Source organism: Macaca thibetana, chromosome 5, assembly GCF_024542745.1.
Source record: "Macaca thibetana thibetana isolate TM-01 chromosome 5, ASM2454274v1, whole genome shotgun sequence".
Lineage (NCBI taxonomy): Eukaryota > Metazoa > Chordata > Mammalia > Primates > Cercopithecidae > Macaca > Macaca thibetana.
Window position 1 is genome coordinate 70,192,343 of NC_065582.1, and position 21,277 is coordinate 70,213,619.

General features: G+C 39.1%; 1 protein-coding gene and 1 long non-coding RNA gene across 4 annotated transcripts in view; one reads left to right on the forward strand and one right to left on the reverse strand.

Moving 5' to 3' along the window:
• The window catches only part of USP53 (ubiquitin specific peptidase 53), a 78,533-nt gene extending 76,196 nt beyond the window's left edge, over positions 1-2,337 (reverse strand). The window contains exon 1 of the mRNA XM_050792334.1: positions 2,035-2,337. The gene's annotated coding sequence lies outside the window, so the exon portion shown is untranslated. The remainder of the gene's footprint in view (positions 1-2,034) is intronic.
• Positions 2,338-2,499: 162 nt separating this feature from the next.
• LOC126955608 (uncharacterized) lies at positions 2,500-12,371 on the forward strand. 3 transcript variants are annotated; one of them, XR_007725992.1, is made up of 4 exons: positions 2,500-2,785; positions 10,048-10,106; positions 10,370-10,448; positions 10,719-12,371. It is a non-coding gene; the product is annotated as an uncharacterized LOC126955608 (long non-coding RNA). The 3 variants fall into 3 exon arrangements; XR_007725993.1 differs by lacking the exon at positions 2,500-2,785 and adding an exon at positions 8,013-8,586; XR_007725991.1 differs by lacking the exon at positions 2,500-2,785 and having other exon boundaries at positions 9,120-10,106.
• Positions 12,372-21,277: the final 8,906 nt, after the last annotated feature.

Here is a 21,277-nt window from a genome sequence, read left to right on the forward strand (position 1 = left end):
ATGTACCCCCTCTACCCCAGTAAGTAAGAGAGTTCCAAACAGTTCCAGGAGGGAAAATAATCCTGATTTTGGCTTTTAAAGCTATATGTAACCTTAAATGAGATAAAACTTTCATTTTTAAACTTTGTCTTGCTAAAACAAACTTGTAAACCATATGGTACCGAAGTTGTATTTCTTGATACTGAAGAGCTTAAAATAAACATCTAACACTAAACAATATAAAAGAATTTGAATCACAGCACATATGGCAGGTCTTAAGAGTACTGTGATTTTTCTTTTTTTTCTTTAAGGAAAAGAATAAACTAGGTGGAAAAGTCTCCCTTCCCATTAAAATATCTTTTTTAAAACTATCTTGTGCATCGTTTAGTGAAAATAATATTAATGAATTGATTATTGGTGTCAAATTCCATGAACTTACACAATCTATATACATTTTTTTTAAATACTTTTTAAAATTCTTAGGAAAAAGGAAAGGCCGGTTCTTAGTCTCTTTTTTACACGTTAGGAAGAAATACACACATCTACTAGTTTCATTAATGAAAAAATCTTAATAAACCACTTTCATGGTTTATCACCAGTAATCACGAACCTGCACAAATTGTATCAAGGAGCTTATTTTAAAAGCCATTGACATACAAAACAAAAACCTTATTTCTCAGACTATAATTAACTACTACTTACACTGAGTTTGTCTATTTGGAATTCTTATGAGAACAGCAGATAAATCATATATTACTTTTGCAGAGTAAGTTTTGTTCCCTTTGGTTTTGTTTTGTTTTTTAAATGTATCTTTAACAGGACTAAGGGTCTTTGCTTAGACCATCATCATGGAACTGAAAAGAACAGAAAATAAAACTAACAAGTATAAATGTAACTAAAAGTTCACTTCCATCCGATATTTTGTGTTAGCACTTGCTACTCACTTTAAATAGTGAAAACCAGCAAGGCTTTTCTTTAAAGAACTGAAAGTGAATCAGATCTTAATCACAAAAACCTTCCTTCCTAAGTTTACTGGGGTTTTTTGTTTTTGTTTTTGTTTTTTTGGAGACGGAGTCTCGCTCTGTCGCCCATGCTGGAGTGCAGTGGCGCGATCACGGCTCACGGCAAGCTCTGGTTCAAGCAATTCTCCTGCCTCAGTCTCCCGAGTAGCTGGGACTACAGGTTTACTATTAAACCTACCTCAAAAATAGCCTTAGATATTCTTTGCAAAATATATATATTTATACACACACACACACACATACACACACATATACATATTTCCAGATAAGGAAACGTTCGGAAAACTTTGCTGTCCTACTGGTAATTCCCTGCATACTTTGAATTGATCAAGAAAACCTTGTAGTAGGGTTACAAACCTCAAAACATCCTCAGATTGCAGGTTTTAGAAACCCTCCCTATTACACCTGTGCAAGTACTTCCTGTTCTCCAACACTGTTTTAAAATAGTTTGGTAAATGCCCCGTAAGCCACCCTTTAGAAGCTAAACATTAACTTTATATACATCACTACTACCACTGAGAAACCACCACCCACCACCCCAAGAATCTCACGAGTCCAGTCATCTCTCTTCTCCAAGGAGGGAGTATAACCATCCTGGACCCCTTTAAGTAAAAACCTGTGTGCTCAGGCGAGGCAATGTGGCCTGGACAGGGAGGGGCAGGAGCCAAGTAAGGGTAATATTCATAACCCCAGCAGGACTCCAGCTTCTGCCCCGTCGCCGCCCTCAAACACGGCAGCAATAACAACCAGGACCCAGCCAGTACAGCACCTCCTCCCGCCTCGCGCGCGCCTCCAGCCTGGCCTGAGGCATCTCCGCCAGACGCGACCAGAAGGGGCGAGAGGGCTGCGCGACCTCTGGCGCCTGAACCGCCCAGCGAAGAGTGTGTGTGCCCTGAGGGCCGGGTCTGGAGGATGTCGCCGGGTTGCGAGGGGAGAGACAAGCTCTGGGGCTAGAATGAGAGTGTCCCGGTCAGGCCCGCGGGGGTCTCAGGTCGCTGGATCTCCAACCACAAGGCTGGCTTCGGAGACTTACCTTGAGCTCTACTCTCCTTGCGCGAGGAGCGTGCGGTCCAGGTAGAGAAATACCGGCCTTCCACTCCCACACAGCTACCTCCCGCTGGCCCAGCTCCGCTTCACGCCGACACCCACCAGACACACGGACTGCTGCCACCGTACCGAGGCTCACCGGGAACTGGAGCAGAGGAGGCTGGTCTCCGCCGCCCAGAGCCCGACCCTGCGAGCGGAGCATGCGCACACGCCCCAATACCCAGGGGCCAGTCAGACCAGTGACACCTGCGATCAACAGGTCCCTGGAGCCCCGCCCCTCTCCCCGCCTCGAGCCTGCCCCTCGGAGCTGGCTCCGCCTTCACGCTCAACTAGGTAACCCTGCCTCCGCTCGAGATGTCCCGGCTTTCCGGACCTGCGGAATCGTATTCCCGCGGGGATTTGATGGCGAGTGCGATACAGTTGGCTTCCTCGAAGGCGCGAGATCGCGCGAGACCAGGAGATAGAACATTTCCCCCAGAAGCGGCTGCGTGGCGCTGGAGTTTGGTTGTTGGGGGCAAGGTGGTTGTAGGACGTGCTGTGTGGTGTGGCGAGAAAGAGAGGCTAGTTCCTCAGGAGGAAGCGATTATTCTGGTGCTCTTGGTAGTTCATTCGGTATTTTCTAAGCTCGAGAACGCGGATCCACCAAGGACTTTACTTAGGTTAGGTGTTACCTGAGAGAACAATCCGTAGTTTGGAATCAAAACGCCTTGCGGACACGCAGTTTCCTTTAGCTTTCCGTGAGTCCTTAGACGATCTGTTTGCAGTTAAATGGCTTGCTGTGGCGTGAGTGTGTATTCCCCAAGCAGTTGTTTCTTGCCTTTAATTAGATAGCTTTAATAAGTCTGTTGACGTAGTTAATGATTAATTGTCAGAAAAGTCTGTCCACTTCCTTGCCGTACTTTCTAACAGGTTTGAAGTTAAAATGTGCTGCTGGGAATTGGGCTAATCTGATTTTAAAAAAGGTTTCTTAGGAATAGTAGTAAAAGAAAAACCCATTGTCATTGGTACCAAATATCTCTCAAGTAAATAAGGTTTTGGAACTCATTCCGAAGCTGGTGTAAGCTGAACATACTAATTGTAAAAATGGATTTCAGTAAACCCAGAGGCACTTCTAAAAGTTTATTTCAAGAAATAGGGGAAAGAAATACTGGACGTTGATACAGGCGACAAATAGGACCCGTTTGTAATGTCTGAGGCTGAATCATTAAGAATTTATAGCGCATTTACTATGTTCCCTTTACTGAACTAGGCACTGTAGGAAATAGGATAAAATGAAGCCGTGGTTTCTACCCTCAAAATATTGAAAACTGTGGGAGGGGTGGGGAAAAAAAAGATCCTACTCTGCATTTTTAAAACAGTAAGAGCACACAATTAACTCTCCCCTCAGTTTCCCTAGTGTCATTTTCTCCTCATTCTGCAGCTACTTTTCTGGTGCACTTTAAATACTGTTTTTCTTCTGCGTGGTTTCTGTGTTCGCCAGCACTCCATTTTCTTTTGCTGTTTCTGTTTAATGTTAATCCATGTCTCCTTGAGCAGTCTCTTTCCATCATGGACTTTACCTACCAGGTGTCCCGTGCACCAGGAACTCTCAGGTGTATATCTATAGGTCAGACATTTTTAAGCAACATCTTCATTTGGATTTCACACAGTACCTTAAATATGTCCCAAATTGGCATGGACATCTTTACTATAATTTGCTCCTGATGCCATGTCCTTCCTCACCCATCTGGAACCTACATAATTTCCATTCCCTATTTCAGAAAATGGCACGCAACTGCCCAAGTCAGAAATCCATGAGTACTCTTGTTACTTTTCCTTCATTTCCTCTTTTCTAATATCAAATTCTGACTCTTATTTCCTTAAGTATCTCTCAAATCCACCCCTCCACTCTCACTGTCTTAGCCCTTCAAGTAATCACCATCCCTTATGACTCATCTCCCTTGTACTATTGCAATATTCACAAGATATCCTCTAGTTATTTCCCACACCAGTCAAACCTCCATTCTATTAATAATTTTTCTAACATGAAAATACGATCATTATACTTCTCTGCTAAGAATTTTTCATTACCCACCGGCAGGGCCTTCCATGATCAGACTGTTGAACTCATTGCCATTCTTCCTCCAGTTCCTCCACATTAATCATTCTAAAGTCCTTGCTTTCTGTGTTCTTGGTTCTCTCAAGATCCTTTGGTTCTCTCTCGAATGCTTAGCTCCGTGGATCTTTTCATAACTTTCTGAGACAGAATTGTCATTCCTTCACCCTTTTGGGACTTATTTTTTATAACAATTATGTTGTACTATATTTATTTTTCTGCAAATGTACCTGACAGAGTAACCCCCACCTCCACCCTTGAGAAATAATTAACTGTGGATAATAATGGCGTATACTACCTCCCTGCCTTATTTAGCAATTACAGAATACCCTTCTGTTCACCCTGCTCAAGAATTTGACTAAACCCTGAGTATGCACTTTTAAAATCATATCATTTCATACTTTCTACCAGTTTTAAGCATATCTATGTACCAATCCTTAAATGGTAGAATTGTAATAGGACCCAATTTAAGCATCAAGAGGGCAGAGTCTGAAGCAAACATGAAAAAATGGAAAATTGACATTGCAGGACAGCAGTTGCTCCCAGAACATTTGTAGTCAGGAAAGTCACAACAAGGATTTAAAATATATTAACTCTTAATATTTGTCTTTCAGGGACATGTGTGTGGGTTCAATTCACTAGCTTCTGATTGGCTGGACCCAAATTTGTGAAGACCAATCTCTGCACCTCGCACAGGCAAAGAGATCGTGAAAAGGAGTAGGCTTGGCATGCCAAATAACACCCTAGATCGTTCGGCTGAGGCTCAGCCAAAGTGCATACCACCAGCACATATCCACACCTCTTGGTGTTATTCTGGATTGATCATAACTCAGACTTTGGGAAATGTCCTACTCTGTGGCTAGATGCACCCTGCCACTAATGACTGGTAGGAGTAGCAACATTGTGTCCTGCGGAGCTGTAACCCAGTAGTTCCAGGAGGTCATCAACACCTTAACCATGACTGAGCTGGGTGGGGTAGAGTGAAATACAGCATAGAGAAGTAGTAGATGAATGACTGACTCAGGGTTAGCTACTAGACAGAATCCTTTTTTTCCTAAATTATTTCATAAGACTTAGGCTTACTACCTAAGCCCTCTGTTTTTTCATATTTCCAAGGCATAGCACAGTGCCTAGCACAGATGCTTAACAAGTAGTGTTTATTGGATAAAGTAAAAAATTGAAAGTTTTGTTGATTTTTTTGAATAGAGTCATCTGTGTGGGCTAAAGTTGGAGAGGGCTTCTGTGGGGGATCAAATATGAACTTCAGCTTGGAAGGGGTATAAGCAGGTGTATTTGAAGGCATTGAGGAAGAGATGTAACTTAAAAGAGCAAAGTTTTAGAAACAGGATTGAACAAGGCCAGTACAGGACTACAATGGGAAGCCTTTGTAAGTTCTGGGACAGAATGATTCATTTGGAACAAGATGCAGAAGAACTGTAGTTAGGCAAGAAGAGAAATCTCTAGGCTATGACTCAGGGATGAGCCAACCAGAAAAATCTAGTAACAATTGGCCACTCCCTCCTTGACATCTTCATCTCAATTTTTGTGACATCATTCCTTTATGGCTTTCAGCCTGCCTCATGGGCTTCTCTTTCTCAGCCTCTTTTTCTCTTGTACTTTTCAATCTACTTTAAATGTTGATGTGCCTTAGTGCCTGATATTTATTCTCATGGTTTTAAATCTGTTTCCCACACAGCAGCCAAATAGTCTTTTAAAAATATTGACATGTTACTCCCCAACTTAAATTGTTCAGTGACTTTCCATTCACATAGAATAAAATCCAGAATTCTTGCCAAGGCCTATAGACCTCTGAATGATCTGTTCCTACCTCCGCAACAATGTCTCATGCTGTTCAAGGCTTTGCATTCTGTATTCCCTAGGTCTGGAAGACTAGTTCTAAACTGGGGGTGGTTTTCTCTCTTGTGGACATTTGGCAATGGTTGGAAACATTTTTGATTGTCACAATTGGGGGAAGGGATACTGCTAAACATCCTACAATGGACAAGACAGTCTCCCACAACAAAGAATTATCCAGTCCCCAATGTCAGTAGTATCAAAGTTGAGAATTACTGACCTAGAACATTCTTCCCATAGGTCTCTAAGTGATTGCTATAGCAATGTGCCTTGTCATTGAAAGTAGCTGGTCTGAACAAATAAGGCAGAGATGAGGTGGGAAGGAGAAAGAGTTCCTGAGGATCCTCTATCCTCTTACAAGGAATTCTGGACTTGAGTGTTTAGTGGATTCCTCAAAGCTCTGCAGCATGACATTTTGTTAAACACTGGAAGTTCAAATTCAATATCCATGATATCTTAGCTAGCTCTTCCTTGGCTGAAACTTTTCTGGCCATCCATCCCAAACCTTCTAAGGCTCTGCCTCAGAAGGTCAACATTTGCTAGTAAATCACTGCTAGTGGTTTAACTAGTGGCCTCTTTAATTTTTGCTGACTTAGTGTCCGTGTAGGCAATTTCATTACCCTTGTATGTTATTTCACATTGAAACATTCTAATGTTCTTATAAGTAAAATTGGGGTGAGAAGAAATACTTGTACAAATACCTTTTTATAATGCCCTAGGTGAAAGCAACTGTAAAGTCCCACACTAGGTTATTATGGCCATTAGTGCCATTATTGTGATTACTAACACTGAGTACTTAAAAAAAAAAAAAAAGGTTCTTACAGAATCCCATTATCATTGATGACATTGATATGTATTTAATTAAAATCCCAAAAATACAGAAAGCTTTAGATTTCATCTGGTCCAGCCTCCCAGTCAATGGAGGATCATCCTCACCAGTGGACTATCAGCTTCTGTTCAAATATGATAACAGTGATAGAAAACAATGCTTTGCGGGGCAGCCTATTATTGCCCTTTTAAGACTTCTCTAACTGTTAAAAACTGTTCATCACAATGAGTTGGAATCTATCTCCTAGTAATTTCCACATACTAGCCTTTTTTTTGTCCTTTGAAGCAACAGAAATCTATATTCTCCTTTTTCATAAGACACTATTTAACACTGAAAGTATCTTTTGTGTTTTTAAGCTAAAATACTCCACTCTATCAACAATTTTTGAAAGCCTAGTAAATGTTACACTAATCCACATATTCATTCATTTATTATACAGTACTTCACCTCATCCTACAAATGATTTAAATGATTTTAAGTGAATTGTAGCATATAATAAAAAAAAATGGAGGTCAAATATAAATAAGAAAAAACAATCAGCTATCAGGAATTAAAATAAGAGTAGAAGGTAAAGAACGAGAGCAAAAGAACAGAAATATGCATGAGTCTGTAACTTAAACTTCAGTTTGGCTATGTTCTAAAACCAAAAGTGAATAAGATATTTAAGTTATCAGTAACAGGAAAACACTTTTCTATCATCGTTTAAAATGCTTTTCTCCCCCATGTGAGCCTGTATCTAAGGAGACTCTTATCTGTGTTCACTGACAATGGCTTCATCAACATGTTCCTGGCAAATGCGGTAACAAGCCTCACATACCACCCATGTGACTGAATTCAAGATGCTCTCTTGTCAACTTCAGAAAAATATGTGGTGCCCCAAAAATAAAAACAGATTTTTGCAATTACCCCAATTGTGGTTTGGAGAAATTATTTCCTCCCGTAGTTCAGACACTGTTTTCTTATCAGGATAGTTTAAATAAGATTGTTTTGCAACTGTGTCACTTTGTTAACCAATATTAGTTTATGTTCAAAATACTTAATTTTTCATTTATTTTTCTTTTATAAATGATAGGAAACTAGGTTTCCCAAATCTTAATGCCATTATTCTTTTTTGGACACAAATTTTTATGCTGTCTCAGAGCACAAGCAACCCATCATCGGTTTTCTTCATTTCTTTCAAGTATCTTATTTTGCTTTGAAGTTTCATGCTGTATCTCATAAGATTCACTGTTCTTTCTCTATTTTTGTATTGCAAAAATTAGTAGTATCTTCTTTGTCTTCAGCTATGTCATTAAGGAAAATGTTGACGAAGGCTGGATTCCTGACATTCTACTCTAGCTGCAGCCTAAATTAATCCTAATGGCAGAATTAAAACTGTTAGAAAGCCAAGAAGAGAAACGTTTAAGGGAAACATGGTATCATAAAATAGTATGGTTTTTGTACCTGGACAGAAATAGATTTAAATCCTGACATTGCCATTTAGTGTTTGTGTGATCTTGAAAAGTTATTGACTTCCATGAATCTCAGTTTTTTCATCTGTGTGTAACAGGGTATCCTAGCTAACTGGATGGCTGTTAACAGGATTAAGTAGGACTGCCAGCCCCTCTGGACATTTATTTGCCTAGTTTTGTAATTTTTTTTCTGGCAATGTTTTGTAATTTGAGCAAAAGAATGGAAAAAAACAAATTGTGGAATTGTTTGTGGTCAGAAGCAACGTGGATATGATAGAAACAACACTGCATGTTCTTTGCTCTCAACAGGTAGTTGTATGACTGTAGGTAGGACAGTTTTAACCTCTTTTAACCTCTCTTTCCTCATGCTTGAATGAAAGAATTAGAGTACATTGTTCTAAATGCGTGAAAGTGCCTTTTCTCAATTGTTATTTAATCCCTAAATATGGGTTAGAAACTAACTGCTTTATGCAGCCTATTTTATTTAACTTTTTCAATGATCCTAAATGTTAATATTTAGATATTACTAATATGCTTATTTTAGTAATAATGAAAATGAGGTACCTAGCATAGTGTCTAGAACATAGGAGGCACTCAATAAACAGAAGATGAATGACTAAATAAAAGACCATATCAGTTAAATATGCTGTCAAGTTACAGCCATGGAAATACAGTAGAGTAAGTAGAAATGAACAAAGCCAGTATGTACTGTACTAATAATAGGTCTAGAAGTAATGGCCAAAAATATCTGGAGGTTTAATTGTCATAAAGTTATTCACTAGGATTCTTTTCTATGAACATCATTTCTCTTCAACTTTTTATAAAACGAGTTTTATAAAATTATTTTACATATAAGATTCCTTAGAATCTTAGAGGTGGAAAGGACCTCAGAGATTAGTTTGTTAAAAATCCCTCACTGTAAATATGAGAAAACTTAAGCCCAGGAAAGAAAAGTTACCCAAGGTTGTCATAGACTCTGGCAGAACCAGGATTGAAATCCAATTCCTTAACATTTGGAATTTGCCTAGTGCGAACAATTTTCCATGAAGTATTCTGAAGTTTCATGGAAGATAGAACTCTTTTCTTTCTTAAAGTGCAGTAAAATTTCTTTTATATTCAAATATTGGAATATTGATAAACATACTTGGTACTTTTGTACCCTTTTATAAGACAAAGGAAAGAAAACAAAAGGAGGTCAAGAGTATTTCAAAAGCAAATATTTTCTTTTTTCTGAATTCTGATATCTATGATAGTTCTCTGACTGTACGAAAAACAACCATCGTGTTTGCAAATTTATCAAACTTATTTTCCCACTCCTTGGAAATACAACAAATACAAGCCTCTGTGACTTGCACGTGCACACAAACACACACACTCACTTTACACCTTGGAGTGACTTGTTTTTAAAGTAATTCTTTAAGAAATGCAATAGTAAAGTAACACAGTGTCTTTTGCTCATAGCATATTGGCTGAAATACTAGACCCAGAGGAAGTTGCCCTGGAGAGCACTTTTCTTTATAAAGATGGCAAAAATATTCAGGGCACCAGTGTTTTCAAGTTGAATTTCCTTGTTAAAATTCACTTCACAGTCAAAAGGAAAAAGTAAAATAACACTTAATTTTAAATAATGTAATAAGATTGTTGGAAAATATTCAGTGGCAAAAATATTTTCCAGATTTATAAGTATATATGAAGGCAGAAATACTAGGATACTGAATTTTTTACCAATTCTTAATGTTTATGTTCTTGAATCTTTCATTTTCTTATCAGTGAAACAAGCCCTAAACCTGAAATTGTGCTGAGGAAAAACACAAACCAACTCTGGGCAAGTAAAATGCCTTGTATGTGTGTTAAAGCCTTTTTAGACATTGTTAAATCAAAGTGTTTTCATTAAATTGCTTCCTGCAAGTTTTATTCCGCTAATGTTTCAAATACTTTTAACTCTAAAGAACTCTTTATCAAGTTTTAATAGTGTTAATGTGATAGAAGGAAGCTATTTCAGTTGCTAAAAACAGTGCTGACATTTAAATTGCAAGCAACAACTAGCACAAGAAAGAACAATAGCTTTCTTTTTTTTTTTTTTTTCAGACAGTTGTTGCCCAGGGTGGAGTGCAATGGACCTCCGCCTCCTGGATTCAAGCAATTCTCCTACCTCAGCCTCCCGAGTAGCTGTGAGTATAGACATATGCCACCATGCCCAGCTAATTTTTTTGTAGTTTTTTTGTACTTTTAGTAGAGAAGGGGTTTTGCCATGTTGGCGAGGCCAACACCCGACCTCAGGTGATCCACCCACCTCGGCCTCCCAAAGTGCTGGGATTACAGGCATGAGCCACCATGCCCGGCCCTCATCATGCTGTTAATATAGTACCAGTTGGTTTTACCTAGCAAAAGAATAACTTATTCTTGTTTATTCCTTTTTTTTTTTTTTTTCACACTTTAAGTTCTAGGGTACACGTGCCGGGAAGAAGCTGAATCCCTGAATAGACCAATAACAGGCTCTGAAATTGAGGCAATAATCAATAGCCTACCAACCAAAAAAAGTCCAGGACCAGATGGATTCACAGCCGAATTCTACCAGAGATACAAGGAAGAGCTGGTACCATTCCTTCTGAAATATTCCAATCAGTAGAAAAAGAGGGAATCCTCCCTAACTCATTTTATGAGGCCAACATCATCCTGAAACCAAAGCCTGGGACACAACAAAAAAAGAGAATTTTAGACCAATAACCCCGATGAACATCAATGCAAAAATCCTCAATAAAATACTGGCAAACCACATCCAGCAGCACATCAAAAAGCTTATCCACCATGATCAAGTGGGCTTCATCCCTGGGATGCAAGGCTCGTTCAACCTAAAACCATAAAAACCCTAGAAGAAAAATTAGGCAATACCATTCAGGACATAGGAATGGGCAAGGACTTCATGTCTAAAACACCAAAAGCAATGGCAACAAAAGCCAAAATTGACAAATGGGGTCTAATTAAACTAAACAGCTTCTGCACAGCAAAAAAAACTACTATCAGAGTGAACAGGCAACCTACAGAATGGGAGACAATTTTTGCGTTCTACTCATCTGACAAAGGGCTAATATCCAGAATGTACAAAGAACTCAAACAAATTTACAGGAAAAAAAACAACCCCATCAAAAAGTGGGCAAAGGATATGGACAGACACTTCTCAAAAGAAGACATTTATGCAGTCAACAGACATATGAAGAAATGCTCACCATCACTGCTCATCACAGAAATGCAAATCAAAACCACAATGAGATACCATCTCACACCAGTTAGAATGGCAATCATTAAAAAGTCAGGAAACAACAGGTGCTGGAGAGGATGTGGGGAAATAGGAACACTTTTACATTGTTGGTGGGACTGTAAACTAGTTCAACCATTGTGGAAGACAGTGTGGTGATTCCTCAAGGATCTAAAACTAGAAATACCATTTGACCCAGCCATCCGATTACTGGGTATATACCCAAAGGATTACAAATCATGCTGCTATAAAGACACATGCACATGTATGTTTATTGCGGCACTCTTCACAATAGCAAAGACTTGGAACCAACCTAAATGTCCATCAATGATAGACTGGATTAAGAAAATGTGGCACATGTATACCATAGAATACTATGCAGTCATAAAAAAAGGATGAGTTCATGTCCTTTGTAGGGACATGGATGAAGCTGGAAACCATCATTCTCGGCATACTGTCGCAAGAACAGAAAACCAAACACCACATGTTCTCACTCATAGGTGGGAATTGAACAGTGAGAACCCTTGGACACAGGAAGGGGAACATCACACACTGGGGCCTGTCATGGGGTGGGGTAAGCGGGGAGGGACAGCATTACGAAATATACCTAATGTAAATGATGAGTTAATGTGTGCAGCACACCAACATGGCACATGTATACATATGTAACAAACCTGCATGTTGTGTACATGTACCCTAGAGACTTAAAGTATAATAAAAAAAAAAAAAAAAAAAAGAAAGAAACTAGATCCTGCAAACGACAGATTTTTAAATTGCCTTTGAGGATAAATTCATGAGATCTACACAGAAAATAAATGCTACAGTGTTTCTATTCGCTTCCTGGAAATAATTAAATTAGTTATATTTTAATTAGTTTCTACTATCTGTTTGGCTGCTTTCATCCATTCTATTTTTTTTTCTTTTTTCTGTTTTTGGTGAGACGGTATCTCACCTGTCTCCCAGACTGGAGAGTAGTGGTGTGTGATCTCGGTTCACTGCAACCGCCACTTGCCAGGCTCAGGTGATTCTCCTGTCTCAATCTCCTGAGAACCTGGGACTACAGATGCACCACTACTATCTTATATATGATCCTTAATAGCATTGTTGGCCGGGCGTGGTGTCTCACGCCTGTAATCCCAGCACTTTGGGAGGCCGAGATGGGCAGATCACGAGGTCAGGAGATTGAGACCATCCTGGCTAACATGGTGAAACTCCGTCTCTACTAAAATACAAAAAAAAACTAGCCGCGTATTGGCGGGCGCCTATAGTCCTGGCTACTCGGGAGGCTGAGGCAGGAAAATGGCGTGAACCTGGGAGGCGGAGCTTGCAGTGAGCCGAGATCGCACCACTGCACTCCAGCCTGGGCAACAGAGCAAGACTCCGTCTCAAAAAAAAAAAAATAGCATTGTTTGCCCTGCGATTTCTATTTAGGAAATGAGGAATCTTTTAAGAAGGTGGAAAGGTACTTTATTTAAACTTCAGTATTTGTAAAATTAATGTGAAAAATAATTTCATATTCAAAGTCTATTGTTTGATCTAGTTCTTTTTTTTTTTTTTTTTTTTTTTTGAGACGGAGTCTCGCTCTGTCGCCCAGGCTGGAGTGCAGTGGCGCAATCTCGGCTCACTGCAAGCTCCGCCTCCCGGGTTCACGCCATTCTCCTGCCTCAGCCTCCTGAGTAGCTGGGACTACAGGCGCCCGCCCCTGCGCCCGGCTAATTTTTTTTTTTTTTTTTTTTTTTTTTTTTTTTTTTTTTTTTTTTTTGAGACGGAGTCTCGCTCTGTGGCCCAGGCTGGAGTGCAGTGGCGGATCTCAGCTCACTGCAAGCTCCGCCTCCCGGGTTCACGCCATTCTCCTGCCTCAGCCTCCTGAGTAGCTGGGACTACAGGCACCCGCCCCCTCGCCCGGCTAGTTTTTTTCTATTTTTTTAGTAGAGACGGGGTTTCACCATGGTCTCGATCTCCTGACCTTGTGATCCGCCCACCTCGGCCTCCCAAAGTGCTGGGATTACAGGCGTGAGCCACCATGCCCGGCCGATCTAGTTCTTTTGATAAGGGAACTCTAAGTTTCAAATGGCCAGTGAAGTGTGAGGAATCGAAACTAGGAGAGAGTAAGGAAATTATTAATAATGGTGACCCTCTGTTGCCAAAAGGAAAAGTGGTTTGCTTTTGTCATTAATGTAAATTTCATTTGGGAGAATCAAAGGAAAAACAAGTTGATTGAACTTGATAAACCAGAAATATTTGCCAGCTTTGTTGATGATATATCCTTGAAAAATGGTTAGTTTTCTTTCAGGTTGATTTATATCCAATATTTTACAAATTTTTAGGTATGTTAAAAATGTAGACAGAACAAGAAAACAAATCAAAATATTATATATGTGTATTTCTTAAATAAATGTGGTCCATGTTCATATTTGACTTTATGTTTTAAAATAGATACTCTTGGCTGGGCGCGGTGGCTCACGCCTGTAATCCCAGCACTTTGGGAGGACGAGGCGGGTAGATCATGAGGTCAAGAGATCAAGACCATCCTGGCAAACACGGTGAAACCCCGTGTCTACTAAAAATGCAAAAAATTAGCTGGGCGTGGCGGCGGGCGCCTGTAGTCCCAGCTACTCGGGAGGCTGAGGCAGGAGAATGGTGTGAGCCCGGGAGGCAGAGCTTGCAGTGAGTCGAGATCAAGAAAAAAAAAAAAAAAAAAAAAAAAAAAATTGATACTCTTCCTGTAGTACTATGTAGTACTACAGGACCTAGAAGAAGTCTTTTCCAGGAGGCCTGGGACCTGAGGCCAGTTAGCTATGTTGTAGAACTTTCATGAACCCTTATATTTTACATAGGTAGGATTAAGGAAAAATGGATGTTAGAAACCAAGTTTAAAAATTAAGTTTGAGAGTAGAATGTATGTAGAAATTGGTCAGTATTCCTGCTTGCTTTTTCATGGTAAATGGGGAAGAAAAAAAGATTATTTCATGCATTTGCCATTATTTCAGGTGACAGAGTAGTCACCTTTCATTGGTTATAGCTTCCAGGTGCCTACTTTCCTTAAGCAAGGTGGAAACACCCCAAAGCAAGGGACTTGGAGATGTTTGTTTTTATTCACTATACTCTTGTTTTGTTGTGTCAAGGCATCAGAATCCAAATGCAAAATTTTTCTTGATTTAAAACATTCCAAACAGGTATTTACATGAAAAACCATTTTAGGTATTAAAAAAAGAGACAGTACTGTACTACATGTCAATCCCATGGGAACACCCTTCTGATTATATAGTACACTTCCCAAAGAGGTATAGTATACTGATCAAGAAAAGTATCCACCATATTGATTTTTTAAAATTCTTACATAATATACAAAATGTGAATGCTCACAAGAAATAAGACCATTTTAGCAAGCTCCTAAATAGGCTACCTTTTTTTGTTTTCGAGACATGGTCTCACTCTGTCACCCAGGCTGGAGTGCTGTGGTGCAATCTCGGCTCTGCAACCCCCACCTCCCAGGTTCGAGGGATTCTTGTGCCTCAGCCACCCAAGTAGTTGGGATTACAGGTACGCCCCACCACACCCAGCTGATTTTTGTATTTTTAGTAGACACTGGGTTTCACCATGTTGGCCAGGGTGGTCTGGAACCCCTGGCCTCATGTGATCCGTCTGCCTCAGTCTCCCAAAGTGCTGGGATTACAGGTGTGAGCCACCATGCCTGACCTGTAAATAGGCTATCTTAATGACAGTTTTGAGTCTGGAGAATGGAGCTAATGCTAATGCTTATCCTAAAATATAGGCTACTTTAGTGTTTCTGAATCTCTGTGTATGTTTAATATACTAATTGTTCCAACATATATGCTAAATCCAGGCTAAGTATATGTATTAGTTCGTTCTCACGCTGCTATAAAGATATTACCTGAGACTGGGTAATTTATGAAGAAAGGAGAGTTAATAGACTCACAGTTCCACATGACTGGGAGGCCTCAGGAAACTTACAATCATGGCAGAAGGCAAAGGGGAAGCAAGTACCTTGTTCACAAAGTGGCAGGAGAGTGAGAGCAAAGGGAGAACTGGGAAACACGTTTAAACCATCAGATTTTTGTGAGAACTCCCTGACTATCACGAGAACAGCATGGGATAAACCATTCCTTTGATCCAGTTACCTCCCACCAGGTCCCTCCCTTGATTTGGGTGGGAACACAGAGTCAAATCATATTGGTATATTTATCCCAAAGTAATTCCAGTGTCATCTCTGATCTAATTTAGTTCTGAATACCATTGCTTTTTTACTGTGTGATCTTAATAATTTTTCATTTTTTAAATACAAATCACTTCCATTTATTGAACATTTACCAAGTATTGGATAATGTGTTTTATAATGCATTTTAAAAATATAGATACTTATGTTATTGCCATAATTCAGATATGTTTATTTCACAAATAGATATTGTTCTTTTTTTTTTTTTTTTTTTGAGATGGAATCTCACTCTGTCACCCAGGCTGGAGTACAGTGGCACTGTGTCAGCTCACTGCAACCTCCGTCTCCTGGGTTCAAGCAATTCTCCTGCCTCAGCCTCCTGAGTGGCTGGGATTACAGGCGCCCACCACTGCGCCCAGCTAATTTTTTTATTTTTTAGTAGAGAAGGGGCTTCACCATGTTGGCTAGGCTGGTCTCGAACTCCTGATTTCAGGTGATCTGCCTACCTCGGCCCCCCAAAGTGCTGGGATTACAGGCATGAGCCACCGCGCCCAGCCAGTATTATTGTTTAGAATGGACCGGGCATACAGGATACAGCAGTTAATAAAAGTGATCTCACTTATATGCAGAATCTAAAAAAGTTGAACTCATAGAAGTAGAGAGTAGAATGGTAGTTACCAGGTGCTGGGAAGGGGGCAGTGGTTGGGAAGATATTGATCAAATGATTCAAAATTTCAGTTACATAGGAGGAAGTTCAAAAAGTCTGGTGTACAACATGATGACTATAGTTAATAATAACATTGTATTTTGAAAATCATGAAGAGAGATTTTCAATGTTCTCACCACAAAAAATGATCAGTATATGAGGTAATGCCTATGTTTCACAATGTATACATATTTCAAAGCATCATGTTATACATGATTAACATACAATTTTGTATTTGTCAATTAAATAAATAAATAAGGCAAATCCCTGCCCTCAGACAGCATTCATTCTGGTGAAAGAATTAAACAATAAAGAAAGAAATACATGTAAAAATATGTGTGGCAGCCATTGGAATGCTCCTTGTAGAATACCAGCAACATAATTGGCCAGGAGCCCCAGTGATGCTGTATTCTGAACTCCATGATGCATTGGTGCAGAGGCTGCCTTCACAGGCCACTCCTAGCTAATGACTGACTATGACAGTGCCACTAAGATAGGCAGTTTCTGGGAAACACAGGACCCCTCTGAGTATGGCTGACTGGCTCAGGATCTCCCAACAGCCTTGCTGAATCTTCCTGAGATTGCATGACAGCCTAGAACACTTGCACGCATTTCCATTTTAGGCCTGCTGGCTCTCCCAGACTTTATTTTTTTTTTTTAATTTTTATTTTTTGTGGGTACATAGTGGGTATATATATCTCCAAGACATTCTTGACTCCCTCCTCATTTTCTTTCACACATGCATTTCTCCTAATAAAATGCTTGCACATTTAATCTCATCTTCACATCTGCTTCTCAGAGGATCTGGACTAACACATGTTGGGGAGTGATAAGTGCTGTAAAGAAAAATAAAAGCCCAATAAAGGATTAGAAGTGTGCTCTTTTAAATAAAGGTGGTCAGGAAAGGTCTTAGGAGGAGGTGATGTTTGAGCCATATAAATACTTGAGGAAAACTGTGATTTACAGTGTAAAATGAATTGCTTGAGATTACTCATTGATTTGTGGTAAATCAGCATGTAAATTTGTTACTGTGAAGCTGGAACCTTTAAATAAAATTGCTTTAATATATTATTTGTGAGAGATGATAAATGTAATGAGAGTATCTATTTAGATGATAATCCACATCAAACAACTGTGTCTATTAGACCAAAAATACTTTAAAAGAGGTGAATAAAAAGCTTCAGAAACTATAAAATAATGCAGTTAGCTTTTGTACAGCCTGAATTGTATTTCCTTCCAGCCTACTTCACTCTGGCCTTCCTTTACCTCCATACACACCCCTTCTTTTATATTTATTTTGTTAGTGATGCAGTTTCTTTAATGAGCAATTTCAAAATAGGGAATGACATTTACTTTATCTTTTTTTTCCTTATAACTTTCCAGTCCTGTTTCCTGAAACATCTGCACTGCCCTGAGTTGTCATAAAAATGTTTTTCAAAATGTTACACAATGCAGGCTGGGCTTGGTGGTGCCCGCCTGTAACCCTAACGCTTTGAAAAGCCTAGGTGGGAGGATCACTTTACCAGGCTGTGCAACATAGCAAGACCCTATCTTTAAACAAATTTTAAAAATTAGCCAGATGTGGTAGTGCATGCCTATAGTCCCAATTACTCAAGAGGCTGAGGCAGAAGGATCACTTGAGCCTAGGATTTTGAGCCTGCAGTGGTAAGCTATAACCGGGCCAGTGCACTGCATTCCAGCCTGAGTGACAGAATGAGAAACTGTCTCTTAAAAAAAAAAAAGATTACACCATACAAAATAACAAGCACATTCTTATTTTGATCTGAACTATAAGCTCTTTCAAATAGCTTTTTTTCTCTCTTTGCCCGTATGTACCAAATCTTCCCACTGAAATCACATTACATTGAGAAGGCAGGGTAAATTTATATCCTGGGTTGCAATCTAGCTCCTTCATTTAAGAAATTCAAATAACCCGTGCTTTTAGTTAATAACATTTTAGTTTAAGCTGTTAAAACTCTTATACACTTTTACTTCCTTTTTTGTTAGTTCAGGAAAGTTTAACTTGTAAAAGGCATTATAATTTCAAAAATATTATTTTATATATTTGCAGTGTGCTTTGATCAGTTAGTTTGAAATGGATTGCCTTTGCTTGTCTTTTGGTAAAAGCATGGCACTTTTCCGCCTTTCATAGAAAGTGAACGGCCCTTCTTGCTACAGAATAGAGTGTGGAGGGCAAAATTATTTTTCATAAGAAAAGGGACAAAGTACTACTTTTCTAAGCTTAATAAAAGACAGTTGTGGCTGAAAAACTGCAATCATGCCATGTAAGTTTTATCTTGCATAAGCAGCAGAGTGAAGAAATTCCAGAATTAATAATTGTGCTGGTACAGCTGTGTCCTTAGTTGAAAAGTTCAGGCTGTTCTTTTCATACTCACGACTGGACATTTTGCTCCATATTAGCCTTTGCAAGATTAATTGGCTCCCTCCACTTCCAAGCTGCTAAAATATTTATAAATGGGTCTATTTAGAAGATGTAAAATTTAAGGTAGATGCAATAAATGATCATTTTGATCATAAAAATTATTGTCTATATTTGGCTTGATTTTGTAATAACCAATAATTAGTTATTTTTAATTGTCAAGTCCTCTTAAATATTGAGTTATGAGGTGAGAAATAAAATGTTTGAGAAATGATGAAAGGAAGTGGAGAGTTAAAAGCCAAAGATAGTCTTTCTAACCATAGCTTTGGTTATTAATGTAGCTGTAGTTATCATCCAGGGGACAGTTGGTAAGTTGATCATCAGTCCTGCCAATGATCTTAGAAGAAATTGGCTTAAAATAGGAGATAAATTTCGTGACCCAGAAGTGTATTTAACAGTATAATGAAATCTGAAAGAATTTCCTCTAACATTTTAAAAAGTAGAAAATGTTTTCTTTTGAAGGAGTGGTTTTGGTATGTTATTAACTAGATGATTTCTTTCAGCCTGTCGTGCATTTCTTAACTCTTTCTTTCTTCTGCTTTCCCACTCTTTCTCCTTAGAAAAGGAAGATTACATAGATCAAACAGGTGTACAATACTGAGCAGAAATGAGCAGGTTTAATCGGAGTGCACTTTTGTGTTTCTCCAATTTCAAAAGTAAATGTGCATACTGCTGTTTAATTTAGTTTGCTTTCAACACAATCTGAAAGTTCAGTTTTTTTATGAATGCCTGTAAAACTTTGGATGGTGACTCTAAAACTACTCAGTGTATAGATGTATTTGCTCAAAATTAAGATAATAGAGAATTTTTATTATTTTGTCTAAATACTTTAAGGCTGAACTTTATTCTTAGAGAAAAGTTATGAACCATGTGTTCTTAGAACATGTACTTTACAGCCAGACTCACCAAGTTCTTCCAATTATGAGCTAGGCTTCTTTCAAGTCATGTTGGTTCTCTGAGGCTCAGTCTTTTCAATATAAAATTGAGATTATTTGTAATGCCATCCTTACAGAATAATTATGAAAACACAATGTTAAATATATTAAATTGCCTTTATAAGGAAATGACTAGTGTCTGACATTTAGTACTCCAGCAACAAATTTTCATTTTTACCTTTTTAAAAAACATTTTTTCTCCTTTTCTCCATATCTTATTTATACAAAAGCAGGTAGAAAAAATGTCATGGTCTTTCTGTTGTTGTAAAGAGACTGTCATATTTCTTTTGACTTTGAAAGATTTAGCTATTTTTCAGGTTAATCAAACCCCATTCGAAATTCCTTTTGAATTCTGAATTGTGTAACAACCAGAGTGAAATGTTGGCCTTTCTAAAGGTGTCAGCTGAGATAGAATTAATAGACACTTCCAAGAAAGAAAGAAATACAATAGTGAACAGAAGGTTATTTTTCCTTTTTCTACCCAATCTTTTTAAAACAATGAGTATCACTTAGGATTTTCCTTTTTTTTCTTTTGAGACAGAGTCTCGCTCTGTCACCCAGGCTGGAGTGCAGTGGTGTGATCTCGGCTCACTGCAAGCTCTGCTTCCCGAGTTCATGCCATTCTCCTGCCTCAGCCTCCCGAGTAGCTGGGACTACAGGCACCTGCCACCACGCCTAACTCATTTTTTGTATATTTAGTGGAGACAGGGTTTCACGGTGTTATCCAGGATGGTCTCGATATCCTGACCTCGTGATCCACCCGCCTTGGCCTCCAAAAGTGCTGGGACTGTCATATTTCTTTTGACTTTGAAAGATTTAGCTATTTTTCAGGTTAATCAAAACCCATTCAAAATTCCTTTTGAATTCTGAATTGTGTAATAACCAGAGTGAAATGTTGGCCTTTCTAAAGGTGTCAGCTGAGATAGAATTAATAGACACTTCCAAGAAAGAAAGAAATACAATAGTGAACAGAAGATTATTTTTTCTTTTCCTACCCAATCTTTTTAAAACAATGAGTATCACTTAGGATTTTCCTTTTTTTTCTTTTGAGACGGAGTCTTGCTCTGTCGCCCAGGCTGGAGTGCAGTGGCACGATCTCGACTCACTGCAGGCTCTGCTTCCTGAGTTCATGCCATTCTCCTGCCTCAGCCTCCTGAGTAGCTGGGACTACAGGCACCTGCCACCACGCCTGGCTAATTTTTTGTATTTTTAGTAGAGACAGGGTTTCACCGTGTTATCCAGGATGGTCTCAATCTCCTGACCTCGTGATCCACCTGCCTTGGCCTCCCAACGTGCTGGGATTACAGGCGTGAGCCACCGCACCTGGCTAGGATTTTTCTTTTTAAGTTATCTTTTATGATACCGGGGAGTACTGTTCTGTAGCTAACATACTTTGTTGCTGGCCTCTACTTTCAGTGGTTGGCAGAATAGGGACAGTAATCATACAGTTTATATTTGGAAATGGTTGAAACAATGCAAAAGATTT